The sequence below is a fragment of the Rosa chinensis genome, chromosome 2, assembly GCF_002994745.2.
Source record: "Rosa chinensis cultivar Old Blush chromosome 2, RchiOBHm-V2, whole genome shotgun sequence".
Classification (NCBI taxonomy): Eukaryota; Viridiplantae; Streptophyta; class Magnoliopsida; order Rosales; family Rosaceae; genus Rosa; species Rosa chinensis.
In genome coordinates, this window is record NC_037089.1 from 10,704,603 (window position 1) to 10,722,013 (window position 17,411).

Sequence of the window (17,411 nt, forward strand, 5' to 3'; positions counted from 1 at the left end):
GATTCTGACCGCCACCTAATGAACATTAGTTGGTGAGTGCATGAACTGACACACTTGATTGACAGCATAACAAATATCAGGACGAGTGAGAGTATGGTACTGTAAAGCCCCAACAATACTTCTATATTCTGACGGATCCTCTAATTTGACTCTATCATAGACACTAAGCTTTTTGCCAGATAAAACAAGCATAGGATAAGGTCTAGAATCATGAAGCTTGGTCCTTTTCAACAAATCCACAATATATTTATGTTGTGTCAGATGAAAATGGTCACCATTATAAACAGCTTCAATACCAAGAAAGTAATGAACAGAGCCCAAATCTTTCATAGAGAATAAGGAGTTGAGATTATGAATGAGGTGTGATATGTGAGAAGAATTGTTACCCGTGATCAGTATGTCATCGACATAAATGAGAAGAATGATATATATGCCTCTATTATTGAATGTGAACATAGAGTAGTCAGCCCGTGATTCCAGGAAGCCAAGTTCTTCTAAGTAATCAGAAAAGCACCGAAACCAAGCCCGAGGGGCCTGTTTTAAACCATATAGAGAACGGCGGAGTTTGCAGACATGTTGTGGGAATTTGGGATCGACAAAGCCAACAGGTTGCTTCATATAGACATCTTCATTGAGATAGCCATGGAGAAACGCATTTTGGACATCTAACTGTCGAATTGGCCAACGATGACTGACTGCAAGAGCAAGAACGAGGCGAATTGTGGAGTGCTTAACAATTGGACTGAACGTTTCAGTATAATCAAGGCCCTATTGCTGATGAAAGCCATTGGCTACTAGCCATGCCTTATATCGCTCAATACTCCCATCTGAGCGTTTCTTGATTCGGAATACCCATTTATTAGGAAGAATATTCATTGAGGAGGATGGTGGAACTAAGAACCAAGTACCTGCCTGTTGCAATGCTTTGAACTCGTGACCCATTGCTTCACGCCATTCTTCATACTTTGCAGCTTGTGTATAACAAGTAGGCTCAAGAGGAAGAGCTAGGAGAGTAGAGTGCATAGCATATCTGGGATTGGGCTTGCGAATTCCATGTTTGCTGCGAGTGACGATGCCGCCATGATTATTCACCTGTGACACCAAAGGAGAGGATAACAATGGTGGAATCGGATTGTCAGTGGGGAGAGAGGTGGACGAATGGGGATCGGTGTGGGACAAGGGTGAAGTAATTGGTGATGCATTTAGTTGTGCAGAGGAAAGCGAAATCCGAGTGGAAGTACTCTGATTTGGGAGAGAAGGGGAAGTTGGAGATTGGGATTGAGAGGAATCACCAAAAGTGAGAATTTGGCGTTGTGGGTTCCGAGTATAGACTTGTAGAGACGGTGTGGTTGGTTGACGTTCATGGTCTGGAGGAGGAGCCATGTTTGCGGCAGAAGGAGAAGGAGAGTGAGATTGACTTGGAGGAGCAGAGATACGTGGAGAAGGAGAAGGACTTGGAGAAAGAGATGGACTTGGGCCTGAGACTGGGCCAAAAATTATTATGGACTGATCTATTGAGGGATCAATGGAGGAGCCTACAGTGAGAGCAGATTAGGTAAAAGGAAAACTGGACTCATCAAATAACACATGATGCGACAAATAAACACGACCTGAAGATGGATCAAAACAATAATACCCTTGATGATTGAGTGAATAACCCAAGAACACACAACGTTTGGACCGTAATTGTAATTTAGAAGAGTTATAGGGACGAAGATAAGGAAAACAAGCACAGCCAAAGACCTTTAAAGAGTGATATTGAGGCACACGATGAAAAGGTTTTTCATAGGGAGAGGCATAGTTAAGAACTCGGGATGTTAGACGATTGATGATATACACTGCCATATTGAACGAGTCAACCCAATACGTGGATGGCATATGTGCATGGGCTAAAAGAGTGAGGCCAGTATCAACAATATGGCGATGCTTTCTTTCGGCCAAACCGTTTTGTTCAGGGTGTTTTGGACAAGAAAATCTTTGGAAGATTCCATGAGTTGATAAATAGGATTGAAAAACATGACTCTTGTACTCACCGCCTTCATCACACTGAAGCATTTTTATAGGACGATGAAATAATTTTTCCACTTGAGTACGAAAAGTGATAAATAATTGAAAGACTTCACTCTTTTGTTTCATGGGATATATCCAAGAGTATCTGGAATAGTCATCGACAAAGAGTAAATAATATTTAAAACCTTGATGAAATAATAGAGAGGAGCACCAAACATCCGAATGTATTAATTCTAATGGGAAATTTGAAACAGAATCTAATAATTGATAGGGAAGTTTTGTACTTTTCCCTAATGGACATGATTGACAAAAAGAGAAGTTGCTTGATCCCAATACTGGAACAGATTTATTAGACAATACTTTAGATACTATAGCAGAAGAAGCATGACCAAGGCGAGAATGCCAAGTTTCAGCTGAGACACGAGAGCCAACATAAGCCAATGAACTAGAGACTTTGGATGTTTTTGAAGGAAACCGTAATGGATAAAGGCCATTTTCACTCTTCCCGTGGTAGAGCATCTTCCCCGTCTTCAGATCCTTAACACAGAAGTAATTAGGATAGAAGATAAAATAACAATGATTATCAATTGTGAATTTGTAGACTGATAGAAGATTAGTAGATGCAGAGGGACAATGAAGAATATCATTGAGATGAAAAGAGGAAGAGGAAGAAGGAAGCTTAGACGAGCCAATATGTTTAATAGACAATCCAGAATCAGAATTAATTCCACCAAGATTATCAAGACCTTTATAAGGTTGAGGAGAATCAATATTACCTAGGTTTGGTGTCACATGAGAATTGGCCCCGGTGTCTGTCAACCATGTTTCTTTAGAAGGAGAGTGATGAGCAGTCATAGCATTGAGCCGAGAAGATGGGACACGACCCTCATAAGATAAATTGAGACGTTGAAACAGTCAATAGCGGAGTGGCCAGGGCGAGAGCAGATTTGGCATTGAATGTGACCAGTGTTGAAAAAGGAGTTACCATTGCTTGTAGTGGTACCTGGGGCCGGACCCAAGATGGAAGACCTACGAGACCCAGAGGAGCCACGAGAATGAGAGAACGTACCACGCCTTCTAGAATGAGCAGAACCGGAACTTGTGATTCCATGAGAATGCGATCCGCCACGGTAGGAACCCCCACGTCCAGAGATGAATGAGTTCCGACCGCGTCCTCTAGATTGAGTTGCATGAAGTGCATGGACTCATTCGGCAGCAGCAGAAAGAGCATATTCGGAGACGCGACGCTCTGCACTAAGGAGAAGAGCTTCAAGGGCTTCATACGTGATAGGAGAATCACGTGCTTGAGCGGAGCAGACTGTTGTTTCGTATAGGGGGCCAACATTGGTCATGATAATGTTGACAAGATCCGTATCAGGGACAGGAGAACGGGCAAAGGCTAAGTTGTCTGCAATGGAATTGAGTTTGTCCAGGTAATCTGAAATAGACATAGTACCTCTAGTGGTGCGAAGGAGATGGGCTCAGAGTTGAAGGACGCGGTGCTGGGATTGAGAAGCAAATCGGGTAGCTAATGCAGTCCACGTAGCATGAGAAGAGGTGGAGCGTGCGACAGTTGAGATGACTTTGGGAGTAAGAGAACCATTGATCCAACTCAGGACCATTTGATCTTATAGAACCCAAGGCTCGAAGTCCGGATTAACTTGATCAGTGAGCTAACCTTCTTTGTCTTTCAGGAAGCAAGAGGGACACGAATTGGTACCATCAACAAAACCCCAAAGTTTTCTACTTTTCAGAATGGGGGTGAACTGAGCAAGCTATAGGGGATAGTTTGTTCGGTCAAGTTTGATGGTGAGGAAGTTGGTAACAGAAGGAGTATTCTTAGTGGAGGATGAGAAGGCCATGGGACCGGGGATTGAGAGAAAAAAATTATAGAAATCAGGCTCTAATACCATAAAGAACAGAGGAAGAGATTGGAATAATCTGTTTGAATTTGATAATTGTTTTACAGTACAATGCCTAGATTTATACAAGAACTATATTCTATCTAAGTTAAGAACTAACTGTTTGATTTACAGAATATATTGAATTGAAAGCATATACAAGAAACTGATACACTTTGATTTAGGATCTGCCATTTGATTCACAGAGTGATTGAAGCACTAATCAATGCAATGAACCTGGACTATCTTTCTTGGTTATCAAGGACATCTTACTTCCAAAAGTCAATTATATAGCTTTTGGGCGGTTCTGCTTGACATGTTGATTTGACGAAGCTCTATGGACAATAACCGACCCCGAGCACCCCCACATCTTGGAGATAGGCAAAGGTTTTAGATGATTGACTCAACGGTCATGTCTCAATCAAATGTTCTCAAAAGGCATTTTAGTTGGCTTCCCGCTGTCTTATTTGTGACCCAAAGGCTAGACTTGATGCTTGAAGTGATGAAGTCTCTCGCCAACCTGAAGGACCTAAACCGTTCCTCAGCTCACCTCCAAGCCTTGCAAGCAGAGCATCCGGATTCCATTCCAAATTGGCAAATTCTAAGAAATGGCGTTGGACTACAAGGTGGGTTTTCGAGGAGTGGACAATGATCTAGACACCGATCTCTAGCTACCAAATGGCCCGTATGCCTCACCATATCAGCATAACCATCCATACCTATCACCAAAACCATCTTATTGCCAGCTCTGCAAAAGCTATCGTGAAATCATGCTAAAGTGCTACAGCATAATCGTAAGATTGCACCAGATGCGAAAACAATGTTGTACTGATGTGGTCTTTTTAGGGGCGATATTACAAGCTAGGTTTACTTTTGCCTTTCGCCAGGCAGCTGCAGGTGGACTTCCATACATATATATATACACACACACACACAGCATAGCATAGAATATTAACAAAGAAATATTTACAGCTTCCATTATCCTTGTAATTTTAATCATAGAACAGAGCCTTTGTAGCTACATTTTGTGGGATCCGGCTGCTCTAAAGTGAGGAGTTTGTAAATTTACTTGAATTTCATAAAATCTCGACTCTCTATCTAATCTAAGGGTCATAAAAATTGACACATCATTCTTGGATCAATTTTTGGGTTTTTAGTCTAACCCTTGTTAACTTCCCGTTAGTTGTCGACAACTCCAGTAAAGAAAAAAAAACCTCTTTGACATGAAGACTCTGCTTTGCATCAAACACTCTGTCTTTCTTCTACTTGCTCAATGTGTGACTTGCTTTGCTCTGTGCGTCCATGGAAACTTGCCCATAGTTACAAGAAGACATAAATACAATCAGGGTCATCGAGGCACAGAAGAAAGGTTCAAGTTCCTTTAACGTGCAATGGTTTGTCAAAGTTCTTTTGACGTGCTGGAGCTCTGCTTTATTGTTCTATTCTGGCATGTTCAGAAGAATGCTTTGGTAGGTGTCTCCATAATTTATTTTGGTGGGAAGATATATAGAGCGGTCTTTAGAATTTAAACCATTTAGAGGAAGAGTTGGGAATCGGTCTGTTGGAATTTATTTGGGTCAATCCCACTCTTTCCAACACGATGTTGTGTGACACACTATACAATGTACATGAGTAACATGACATAATAACAGTTTGTTACTTTATTTCGCTCTTTCACTGCCTATTATGTGTTAACCTTAGCTATGTACTATAAGTGGAAAAAGTAGTTGATTGCCTACATGTGTAGTTTGAAGTCCAAACATTAAAAATCTGAATCTTCAGTTTTTATTTTAATCTTTTCTGGAAAATTCTTGTTCAGCTATATCACTGGCTCTTTTGGCTTTTGGTTTCCTCAATTTTTTTTTTAGGGGAACAGAAGACTGATCCATTGATATAAAATCATACTACCTCACTCGGTCAAGCATGAAGGGTACGAACACCCCTCATATTACAATCATTGCTCAAGTAGTGCACTGAATGCACATAAAAAATGACTACTAGCCTAGACTACTGCGCCTTGAACACTAATAAGCTACAACACCAAAAAAATCAATACATCGGCCTAAGACCCTAATGGTGTACATCAGTACTAATCTTTGGGCACATTGTAACGTCTTAGAGAAACAAGGTATACAAGGCCAAGGCCTATAGCACCCAATAAGGGAATTATTGAAACAAAAAACAAGGAAAAACTCATGCAACAGTCCAACTGGCCCAAAAGAAAGCAATATCCAAGGCCCAAACTAGCCTGGCCAAGCCTAGCCCAGCCTCCACTTCCCTGTGCACCTGCCACACGCACACAACGACGATCCCACCACCACAACTCACCGTGATCGAGGAACTGCCGCCCGCATCAAGGAAGAACACCACCACCGCGATGCCACCACCACAAAGAAGACACCAAAACAGCCAGACTTGGGTCCAACCGATAGATCCCAACCTTCAAGCTGCCACCGGAAACCCCCTGAAGAAGCCATCACCGCTGCCTGGATCACCAGCCCGCGTCGTCCTTGATTAGGTACCCACGGTCGCTCAGCGCAGAGAACGACGACCAGACCTCACCGACCGTCACTGGCAACCAGAAAATAGCTAGCCTCAAAGCCAAAAGGACTATAACAATCAATACCCGTTCGGCAGCGTCACAACGTCGGCGAGGCAGAGCCAGCGCTGACGCTGGAGCGCCACCGGACGAGAACAAACTCGCAAAAGCCTAGGCAGAAGTCATGCTCTTCTCTCACCCAAGCAGGCGGCTAGGTTTTTTTTCAACTCTTTATTTTTGGTTTCCTCAATTGAATATTAATCCGGTTCTTCAACCCTTGATTCTTTACCACTCTCATCATGATATTATCCCATGCTTTATATATCTAGCCATTAAAATCATCGAATGAAGAGTTGAAACATTCATATATTTTTGTCACTCTACCTCCCTCATCTGAGATTACAGTGCAAGTTTATTACAATACCAATTTTAAGCACATACATTAAAGATTAAAACAGAAATTATATAAGGGTTGATCGATCAATTAAGTACATTGGATTATGTTTGATAATGGAGCTTAACACAAGAGCTAGCATTAATAACGATACAGAGGGGCATCATTCAAATTATGTCAACAATACTTCCGTCTAGATTCATGAAACTTTTAAAAGCAACAGAAACTAAAAACAGGGGTACAACCATATGCATCTAGTTTTTGACAGATCTATAGAAGATTACAGTGTATGATAACCAACTAAACAAGTAGACAATTGTTTCTTTCTCTTGCTTGATGGTGGAGCTCCTTGATCCTATATGACAAGAAAATTAAAAAATATTACATTTTGTTGCATATATCATACACATATGACATGTTAAGTCATACACATTGATAGTAAAATCTTTCTTACCTGATAGACTTGAGGTAGTGATTGATTCTCAGTAGAGGATTTCTTATTTCTCTTTCTTGAAGGTTCAGCTTCTTGATTCTATATGAAAAGAGGCAAAGGTTTGATCCTTAGAAATTATTATAAAGAGTTGGTAGAAGGAAGCAATTGATGGCACCAACCAAAGCCCATGATTCATGATACAATGTTATTCCATAAGAAAGTTCAGTTCGTTTTTTCCCACAACTCAATCCCAATTCTTGTCCACCTAAAAGCCTAACGGAGCTATTCACCAACTCCCATACAGTATGGAATACAACATTGCAACCTTTTAATTACTTTTTCAAATTAATATGCAATATTGGTCTTATCTGGTACTCGATAACCCTCTTTTGAGCACACAAATCTAACTGTAGTAGTTTGTCCATCTATCCGACTCTTATTTGCATACGCTTTTCGAACCCCGAAACCAGTTCGGTTGAAATGCAACATCTACTGTATCAAATTGCATACCTATTCGAGGAATCCAATCAATAGACTTATTGATGCCTGCATCCAAAATACATGTTGTACTGTCATCCGTCCCACTTCTTATGTAATAAAACAAGGCAAATTTTAACTATAGGATACAACAATTCACAAGTACAGAAGTATTAATCATTTAATGGAAGCTGCTATCTTTTATTCATTACGTTTATTTCATTACGTTTATTAGATTGATAGCAAGCTATTGACAAGTTTCTGCAATTTCAAATTCCATTCATATATTGTTTAAATATGAAGTTATCAATATGAATGATTCAGGAATATCAATCGATATTTTCGTCGCTTGTCCAAATATGCACTTTGTTCATAGACTTTACATTAAGCATAGATAAACTGATAAAGAAATCAAACTGATTGATGTAGTTCTAGATGCAATATATATATATATATATATATATATATATATATATACAGATCCGATCCAGAGCGGAGCTCCGCTTTGGAATTAACGTGTGAAGTTCGAGTTTTGGGTCACTTTTCGGTCGCATATCCACATCTCGACCGTTCAGTTTTTAGGTACTAGTGTATAGATCATCTCTGCAAATTTTCAACCAAATTGATGATCGTTAAGGTATCTAACTCACTTAAACCAATGGACGGACTGAATCTGTCAACCTGAACCGTACTAGCTTTAAGGCAGTTATCAATGCCTTAACGATCATCATTTTGGCTGAAAATTTGCAGAGACGATCTATACACTAGTACCTAAAAACTGAACGGTCGAGATGTAGATATGCGATCGAAAAGTGACCCAAAACTCGAACTTCACACGTTAATTTTCAAAGCGGAGCTCCGCTCTGGATAGGATCTGTATATATATATATATATATATATATATATATATATATATATATATATATATATAAGTTTGCAAACCGATGTAGTTCTGGACCTCAAGGATTATGAAATATGAAGTTTTCAATTTTAACTAGATTTTAATCTAATTCCTATACGAGTAAAAGTATATGGATTGACAAAAAGAGAGTTTAACCTAATTCCTTATGAGCAAAACTATCTTTCACATATTAATAAATAATAAACTATGTACTTCATAAATCAGCAAACATAACAATCAACTCATATATCAAATAAAGTATCAAGAGGTCGTTTTAAAGGAGGAACCTGATTGTATTCATGCCTTCTTGTAACCTTGGATGAGTTTCCATAGAAGCAAAGAGAAACAACAATGCAGCGTGCATAGAAGAAAGTCAGAGTGTTTGACGCAAAGCAGAGTCTTTGATGTGAAGAAGAGCTTTTTTATTTTATTTTATTTTTTTTGCTAGAGTTATCGACAACTAATGGGAAGTTAACCAGAGTTAGACTAAAAATCCAAAAATTGATCCAAGAATGACGTGTCAATTTTTATGACCGTTAGATTAGATAGAGAGTCAAGATTTTATGAAATTTAAGTAAATTTACAGACTCTTCACTTTAGAGGAGCCGGATCCCATTTTGTGATCTAAAAGTGATGGTTCTGCAATCTGATATTTTTCTTTTCTGTATCATCTTCTAGTTGATGAAAGAAATTATAAACAAATACCTAAAAACTCCAGGATGCCATACTTCAGGGCACTGCTGCTTAAAAAAAAAACTAATGAGGGAGGTACGTACGTCCTCTGAATCGAAATTTTACACGTACATCAATCAACCAAAAACAAAAGTTATACGCTCATGCCTCTTTGACCTGACTCTATTAGCGGCCAACAATAGGCAGCCAAGAACCTACAGGATTGGGAATAGAATCCATGCATGATAAGTTGGATTGTGGTGGATGTGGTCACACACATTTGCATATCAAACCTATTAATTCTCCACATATTTCACAATTTGGCAACTTGGTTTCTTACTGGTTCACAATGAATTCTTGAATTTCAATTCCTGCATGCCCATCTATGACTTTAGTGAAGACACCAGGACTGTAGTTTCTATGCACTTCAATTATTGAAGAAAATATAGATCGTAAAGTAGGATAACCGAAGTTTGAGGCAAGAAGAGCAAATGATTCAAGAATTTGAGAAACCGGTTTCAGATGATAAAAGTAGACCTCTTTTGGGACAATACTAACCTAAGGCAACTGTTTCTGCGTTGTCTACAATAATGTGTAGAGTGTTTGATCATCTAAATGCCTCTGAAGCATGAACAAGTTACCAATGAATATCAATATGAAAGTTCATCAAACAGAAAAACTAAGCAATTCTACTACCGAAGTTGACACGAGTAGAAAATGGAAGGCAACAAGCAATGAAGGTACGGAAATTGTCTTTTAGATGATTCATCACGTTAGTTCATTAGTTCCCACTCAAGCATCCACTGCGAAAAGGGGGGAAATGAAGAAATCTGAAAACCAATGGTTAGCAACCAATGAACTAAAAGTCATCGTGATGGGTCAAATGAAACATTCATCAGTCTGAACTATGCATAAGCTTTACAAGGATCAAATTTCATTTCTCTCCAAATGAAACACAGCTGACATACCGCCAACATGTAATACACTATTTTTTATTGACCGACAAGAAGAAACTGAAAAGAAATGCTCAGAAAACCAGTTCCAATAGCCAACCTCTATATCTGAATTGAACAAAGGAACAAATTCTCAAGATTGAACAACAATAAATTCATCAGGATTGAACCCAAATTGAAGTTTCACCTGAATTTGTCTGATGAGACCGCCTGTAATAGCCAGCCCCTTCGTATCATGCCTGCCAGCTCTGTATTCCATTAGAACTAAGATCCATCAGCTATGGAAGTACTAAAATGTCTGAAAATGCAGAATTAAGCATAAGAGTGAGGGTTTAAAGGATTGGAATCCAAACCACACCTCAAAAAGAAGCTAGAGCCCAACCCAGTTGGGGTTGAGGTGGGTATTCCACAGAGTTAATTGTGAGAGAGATAGAGATGTCAGAAATTGATCGGGGATATAACATACAAGGAAACTGGGTTTAGAGAAGGAAAATGTAAGTTCGGTAATTTCGGCGGGACATTGTTTTGGCGCCTTTTCTCCTGTTGATGGACGCGGGCCCTTTTTGAAAATCGATTCTAAAGTTTCTCTTTTTAATTGAAGTTCAGTATTTTCAATCAATAACAAACTATCTATTATTCTTCTAAATTTTTATTTTTATTTTTCTTTAACTTAACTAATTTTAAGATAAAATCTTTAGAATTGACATTTCAATGGTTTCTAATGAATTTTTTTCTCCTCCGTCGTTTTTGGGTGCACAAGTTTCACTAAAATTATCTACGATTTGACATAATGAAAACTATAGGATAGTTAAGAAAACCTAGTCTGCTAGGATTGAGAGCTTAGCAATTTGTGATACGTAGCAATTTACATGCGTTTCTAGTTCCAATTACCTTAAAAGTAGTGAATACTCGAGCATTATTTCATAGTATAACTTTGCTTTCTTCATTTGTAGGAAATTATGGTCAAAAAAGAAAAAAGAATTGATAGAAAGAGCGATTTCGAGATCAATTTTCGACTAAATGACAAAAAGTCAACTAGCTGACCATTGGGTCGACCGAGCCAATTCGGCTCAAGACCAAAGAAGCCCAGAAGTGTAGACCCAAGCCCATTTTTGTATTCAAATTTCAAATTCAAAATTGATGTAATTAATGACAATAATAATCAGTAGACCACACACATCATACATGTGGGTCACATATTTATTTGTGTTCACACTAGGCACACACTACACTTACCCATTTACCCTTTTTTATTTATTTATTTTCTATCTAATATTCTAGTCTTTTCATTTTACCTATTTCTCATTGTATTTGAGCCCTTGGATCTAGAGTACAAGTTCAATCTTAACTCTTGAACCTAAGTGGGTATTTAAGCAACTTTGCACACTCATTGCACAATTTAAGACCCATTTTTCAACATCCCAGGCCTTTTGGCCGAATTTGACCCTTCTTACCTCTTCTTGACCCCACATTCTTCAAAGTTCAAATGTAAACTTGTAACTAATTGCTCATATGTGCGATGCCAGCTTTCCTCCTCGAGTCCTTAATGGTTGTTCTTAGGCATGCACACTACTGGCATCTTGGTTGTTGTCCTCGTCCCTCTGCTCTTGCGTTCATGAGGGAAGGTGCATGGGTTTTGCATACTTCATCCTCGAGGGTTCTAATTCTTAGTATTTATCTCAGTCAGGTTACTCTCTATAATTAGTTCTGGTTGGTCGTGAATCATGATCGGATTGAACTTTGCTCTTTTTACGGCAGAAAAGGCACATGCTACTCTGCAAAAACAGTTTTAGCCAAAATTAACTATTGCAATATGTCATTCTTACACAATCAATTAAGAACTCAAGATAAACTCCGTCGATAAGTTAGCAACAATGCCTCACTCTCTCCCGCCAACATGGTTCTATTCATGGTGGCCCCTTTAGTTTCTCCCCCCCCCCCCGGCTCGATTAGTACTTATTTGGCATTCCAAGTTTCCAACCATGAGAGACTTCTTTCTTTCAAAAACCTATGAGAAAATGTGGTTAGACTAAATTTAACCCAGCAGGAAATAAAGAAAAAGAAAAAGAAAAAAAAATAAAACCAAAGCTGTAAACGAGAAACACACCTCTTTAATCATGTTCGTCATCATCCTTCACCAATCCTCCTTAAAATAAAAAATCTATAAGCAATCTATTGCATAGAAATCAACTATAAGTGCAGAGATGAATCAGATCTTGGCTTGAAGATCTCCAACCACCAGACGTGCTTGGCAACACCGCCGCTCCATTGGGTTTGCCGAGTTTTGATCAGCAAATCGCTGACCCTCGGGATTAAACTTAAAATTGTTGATTTGTTAATCGATTCTTGTAAAACAAATCTAGGAATGCAAAAGACGCAAGGTTGGAACTTGGAAGAGATGAAATGTTTTGTTTCTAGTCAGAAGAGATGACTAGAAACTAGGCATAAAATATGTCATTTGACGGAATTACCGTCATAAAATATATGATATTGCTAAAATATCTTCCATCTTAATGGAAAACTTAACGGCGGGCATCAAAATGTATGACGGAATAGAAGTTGAGGTACCAAAGTGATAGTTTTGAAACTTCAGGTATCAATGTGTCGAATGGTCTATAATTGGGGTACTATTTGTGACATTTTCCCAATATCTAATCCATTATGTACGTTGTTGCCTATTTTCTTTAGAATTATGGATGTTCATCTATCAGTGTCGTTAATTGTTTTTGATTGCATCTTCATTCACGAAGAGGAGAAGAAAACTCTAGAGCAAGATAGTATATTCCAACAATGATTCTTTATTTTTTATATAAATATCTCTTTTGATAATTTAACATATCAGTAAAATCTGATATTGGGTTTATGAAAAAAGGACAATTCAATAGATGTGTATTTAGTATTTAGAGGTGTGTGAATAAAATTTCTTTTTATAAAATCTTACCAAACAAATAATCAATCCATAAGGGTAATAAAAGTGATTTTATGCCCCAAACCTCAAAACGAAACGGAACCCTGGAGACTTTAATAACATAGTTAACCTAGCAAGATGAGAATGTGGTGGCCGTGCCACTAGGAAAATGAAGCCTCAAAACATTATCGATGCTAAAATATTTAGGGATCAAAAAAAAAAAAACCAGCAAAGAAACTCTCGGTTATATATACTCTGTTTCCCCAATTTCCTTTTTAGTTTTCTCTCTAAAAGTCTATCTGATCTACTCATCAAAAAATGGACAACGTGGCATGGTTACTCTGTTTCCCAATTTTCTTTTAGAAAACTTCCTTCTCCAAAAGTCGATCTAATCATCTTAAATCTGCAACTCATGTTCAAATAAGTAGAATATAATATCACCATTTTTTTTTTCTTGAGAAGCAAGAATGTGTGTAGGTTAAAGGACACTAGCTGTTAAAGGTGGCGCTGCAGACCACACAGTAGATGTAGATGAAATTAATTGCGTAAAGAAGTCAACTAACGTGGTAATTCAAATGTATATAAGTCAACTGTGTGTGTGTGGTGTGTGTCTATAAATATAGTGCTCCCGGGTGCATGAGAGTCTAGTCTTGTTCAATCAACTATCAAACTCCAGAGTCCAGAGGCTAACATTCTTTTTTAATCCTTTCTATACATTTTCCCAGATGAATATCTGTTCTACTCTGTCCGAGCTGAAGAAATGCCTGAAGACGGTGAATGAGGACACTCTTCCGAGGGTCAATGATCAGATTCTCCCAAAGATTGATGAGTGTGTTGACCAGGCTTCAACTGTGATATCTATGATCAAGAATGGAGCAGCCTTCGGTGGGACAGTTGCCATCTTTTGTGCTGCTTTTGTGATTTGGAAGAGATGCTTTCCACCTCCACCTCCTCCACCACCAAGAGGTGTGGTGGTGTTGCTCTATCCACCATCAGCAGCAGCAGCAGCAACACCTCAAGTAAGCTTTGGGTATGTCACTGGGATATGATTAAGTTCCAGCTTTTTGGCAACTAGATTATATCTATTTGGGATTTTGGGTAGGTAGTTTTTGAGGTTGATGCTCTCTTTTGTTAGGCTCAAGTCATGTTGTCGATGTAACAAAGGCTATGAAGGCTATGAAATGAGTAATTTTCTTTAAGAAATGCTCACTGAGACTATGTATTGTTTGCAATGATTTCATGAGTCTTTACTATTTCCATTAACTGGTTGAATGTTTTACGAATTCTTCGGTATTTTCGTGGGACGATTTCATGAGTCTTTACTATTTCCATCAACTGGTTGAATGTTATACGAGTTCTTCGGTATATTCGTCGACCGATTTCATGACTTTAACAGCACTTTTTGTGTGCAAGATTGTATCTTTTGATATGAGGGAGCCAAAATCTTCTCCATTCCCTTTTCATACGCTACAGATTCACTTATTCTTTGTTCCAATTTGAAAGTTTTATAATTTTGCTCAGGCAATATACTATAAGGGCTGTGTGGCTATAGGAATCTCAGGTTTAGTCGGTTTGGCATTTGGTACTTTGTTTCAGAGGTACAAAGAGGGTCTTGAACAAGCTATTTTGTTTATCAAATGATATTTGGCTGTTGACTATTTTCTGTATATAATTCTAATGCTTCTAGGAGAGGTCCTGACAACATATAGGCCATCCAATTCGGCCAAGTCAGCCTTTTACCTTCATGTTTTTTGAGTGCCAAGTTGATTTAGTCTGTATCAAATCAGTGTTGTACTTGCAGGTACGGTAAAATTACTTGAGATTTTCTGCATGTACTTGTATCATCTTCATGCTCTATTTACTGCAACCAATTCTCGCTTAAGATGTCAATTTATAAATGCTGAGTTTTGTAGAACAACTTGAAGTTGGAGTTACCTTAGTTAATTCAACTAGAAACTATATATGTGTAGTTACTACTTCACCAAAACCATCTTATTGCCAGCTCTGCAAAAGCTATCATGAAATCATGCTAAAGTGCTACAGCATAATCGTAAGATTGCACCAGATTTGAAAACAATGTTGTACTGATGTGGTCTTTTCAAGGGCGACAATACAAGCTAGGTTTTGCCTTTCGCCAGGCAACTGCAGGTGGACTTCCATATGCAGCATAGCATAGAATATTAACAAATAAATATTTACAGCTTCCATTATCTTTGTAATTTTAATCAAAGAAAAGAACCTTTGTAGCTACATTTTGTGATCTAAAAGTGAATCTGATATTTTTCTTTTCTGTTTCATCTTCTAGTTGATGAAAGAAATTACAAACAAATACCTAAAAGCTCCAGGATGTCATACTTCAGGGCACTGCTGCTTCAAAAAAATAATGAGGGAGGTAGCTCCTCTGAATCGAAATTTTACATGTACATCAATCAACCAAAAACAAAAGTTATACACTTATGGCTCTTTCACCCGACTCTATTAACCGCCAACAATAGGCAGCCAAGAACCTACAGGATTGGGAATAGAATCCATGTATCAGTTCAATATATAAGTTGGATTGTGGTGGATGTGGCGCACACATTTGTATAGCAAACCTATTAATTCTCCACATATTTCACAATTTGTCAACTTGGTTTCTTACTGGTTCACAATGAATTCTTGAATTTCAAGTCCTGCATGTCCATCTCTGACTTTAGTGAAGACACCAGGACTGTAGTTTCTATGCACTTCAATTACTGAAGAAAATATATATGGATCGTAAAGTAGGATAACCGAAGTCTGAGGCAAGAAGAGCAAATGATTCAAGAATTTGAGAAACAGATTTCAGACGGTAAAAGTAGACCTGTTTTGGGACAACACTAAGGCAACTGTTTCTGCGTTGTCTACAATAATGTGTAGAGTGTTTGATCATCCAAATGCCTCTGAAGCATGAAAAAGTTACCAATGAATATCAATATGAAAGTTCATCAAACAGAAAAACTAAGCAATTCTACTACCGAAGTTGACACAAGCTAGCAGAAAATGGAAGGCAACAAGCAATGAAGGTATGGAAATTGTCTTTTAGATGATTCATCACGTTAGTTCATTAGTTCCCACTCAAGCATCCACTGCGAAAAGGGGGGAAATGAAGAAATCTGAAAACCAATGGTTAGCAACCAATGAACTAAAAGTCATCGTGATGGGTCAAATGAAACATTCATCTGTCTGAACTATGCATAAGCTTTACAAGGATCAAATTTCATTTCTCTCCAAATGAAACACAGCTGACATACCGCCAACATGTAATACACTATTTTTTATTGACCGACAAGAAGAAACTGAAAAGAAATGCTCAGAAAACCAGTTCCAATAGCCAACCTCTATATCTGAATTGAACAAAGGAACAAACTCCCAAGATTGAACAACAATAAATTCATCAGGATTGAACCCAAATTGAAAGTTGCACCTGAATTTGTCCGATGAGACCTCCTGTAATAGCCAGCCTCTTCGTATCATGCCTGCCAGCTCTGTATTCCATTAGAACTAAGATCCATCAGCTATGGAAGTACTAAAATGTCTGAAACTGCAGAATTAAGCATAAGAGTGAGGATTTAAAGGATTGGAATCCAAATCACACCTCAAAAAGAAGCTAGAGCCCAACCCAGTCGGGGTTGAGGTGGGTATTCCACAGAGTTAATTGTGAGAGAGATAGAGATGTCAGAAATTGATTGGGGATATAACATACAAGGAAACTGGGTTCAGAGAAGGAAAATTTAAGTTTGGTAATTTCGGCGGGACATTGTTTTGGCGCCTATTCTCCTTTTGATGGACGCGGGCCCTTTTTGAAAATCAAGTCTGAATATTTTGGGGTGCAAAAGTACGTTTGACTAGAATTATCTATAATTTGACATTGTGAAAACTGTAGGATAGTTAAGAAAACCTAGTCTACTAGGATTGAGGGCAAAGCAACCATGGTTTGTGATACACAGCAATTTATGTGCATTTCTAGTCCTAATAATCTTGAAAATAGCGAATACTCAAGCATTATTTCATAGCATTACTTTGTTTTTTTTCATTTGTAAGAAATTATGGTCAAGAAAGAACAAACAAAAAATTGAAAGAAAGAGCGATTTTGAGATCAATTTTGACTAAATGACAAAAAGTCAACTAGCTGACCATCGAGTCGACTGGGCCAATTCGGCTCAAGACCAAAGAAGCCCACAAATAAAGACCCAAGCCCATTT

General features: G+C 38.3%; 1 long non-coding RNA gene across 1 annotated transcript; it reads right to left on the minus strand.

The window, feature by feature from the left end:
- Positions 1-15,827: 15,827 nt before the first annotated feature.
- Positions 15,828-16,850, minus strand: LOC121051477. The gene is made up of 3 exons (XR_005805818.1): positions 16,634-16,850; positions 16,031-16,109; positions 15,828-15,923 (listed from the first exon to the last, which is right to left on the minus strand). It is a non-coding gene; the product is annotated as an uncharacterized LOC121051477 (long non-coding RNA).
- Positions 16,851-17,411: the final 561 nt, after the last annotated feature.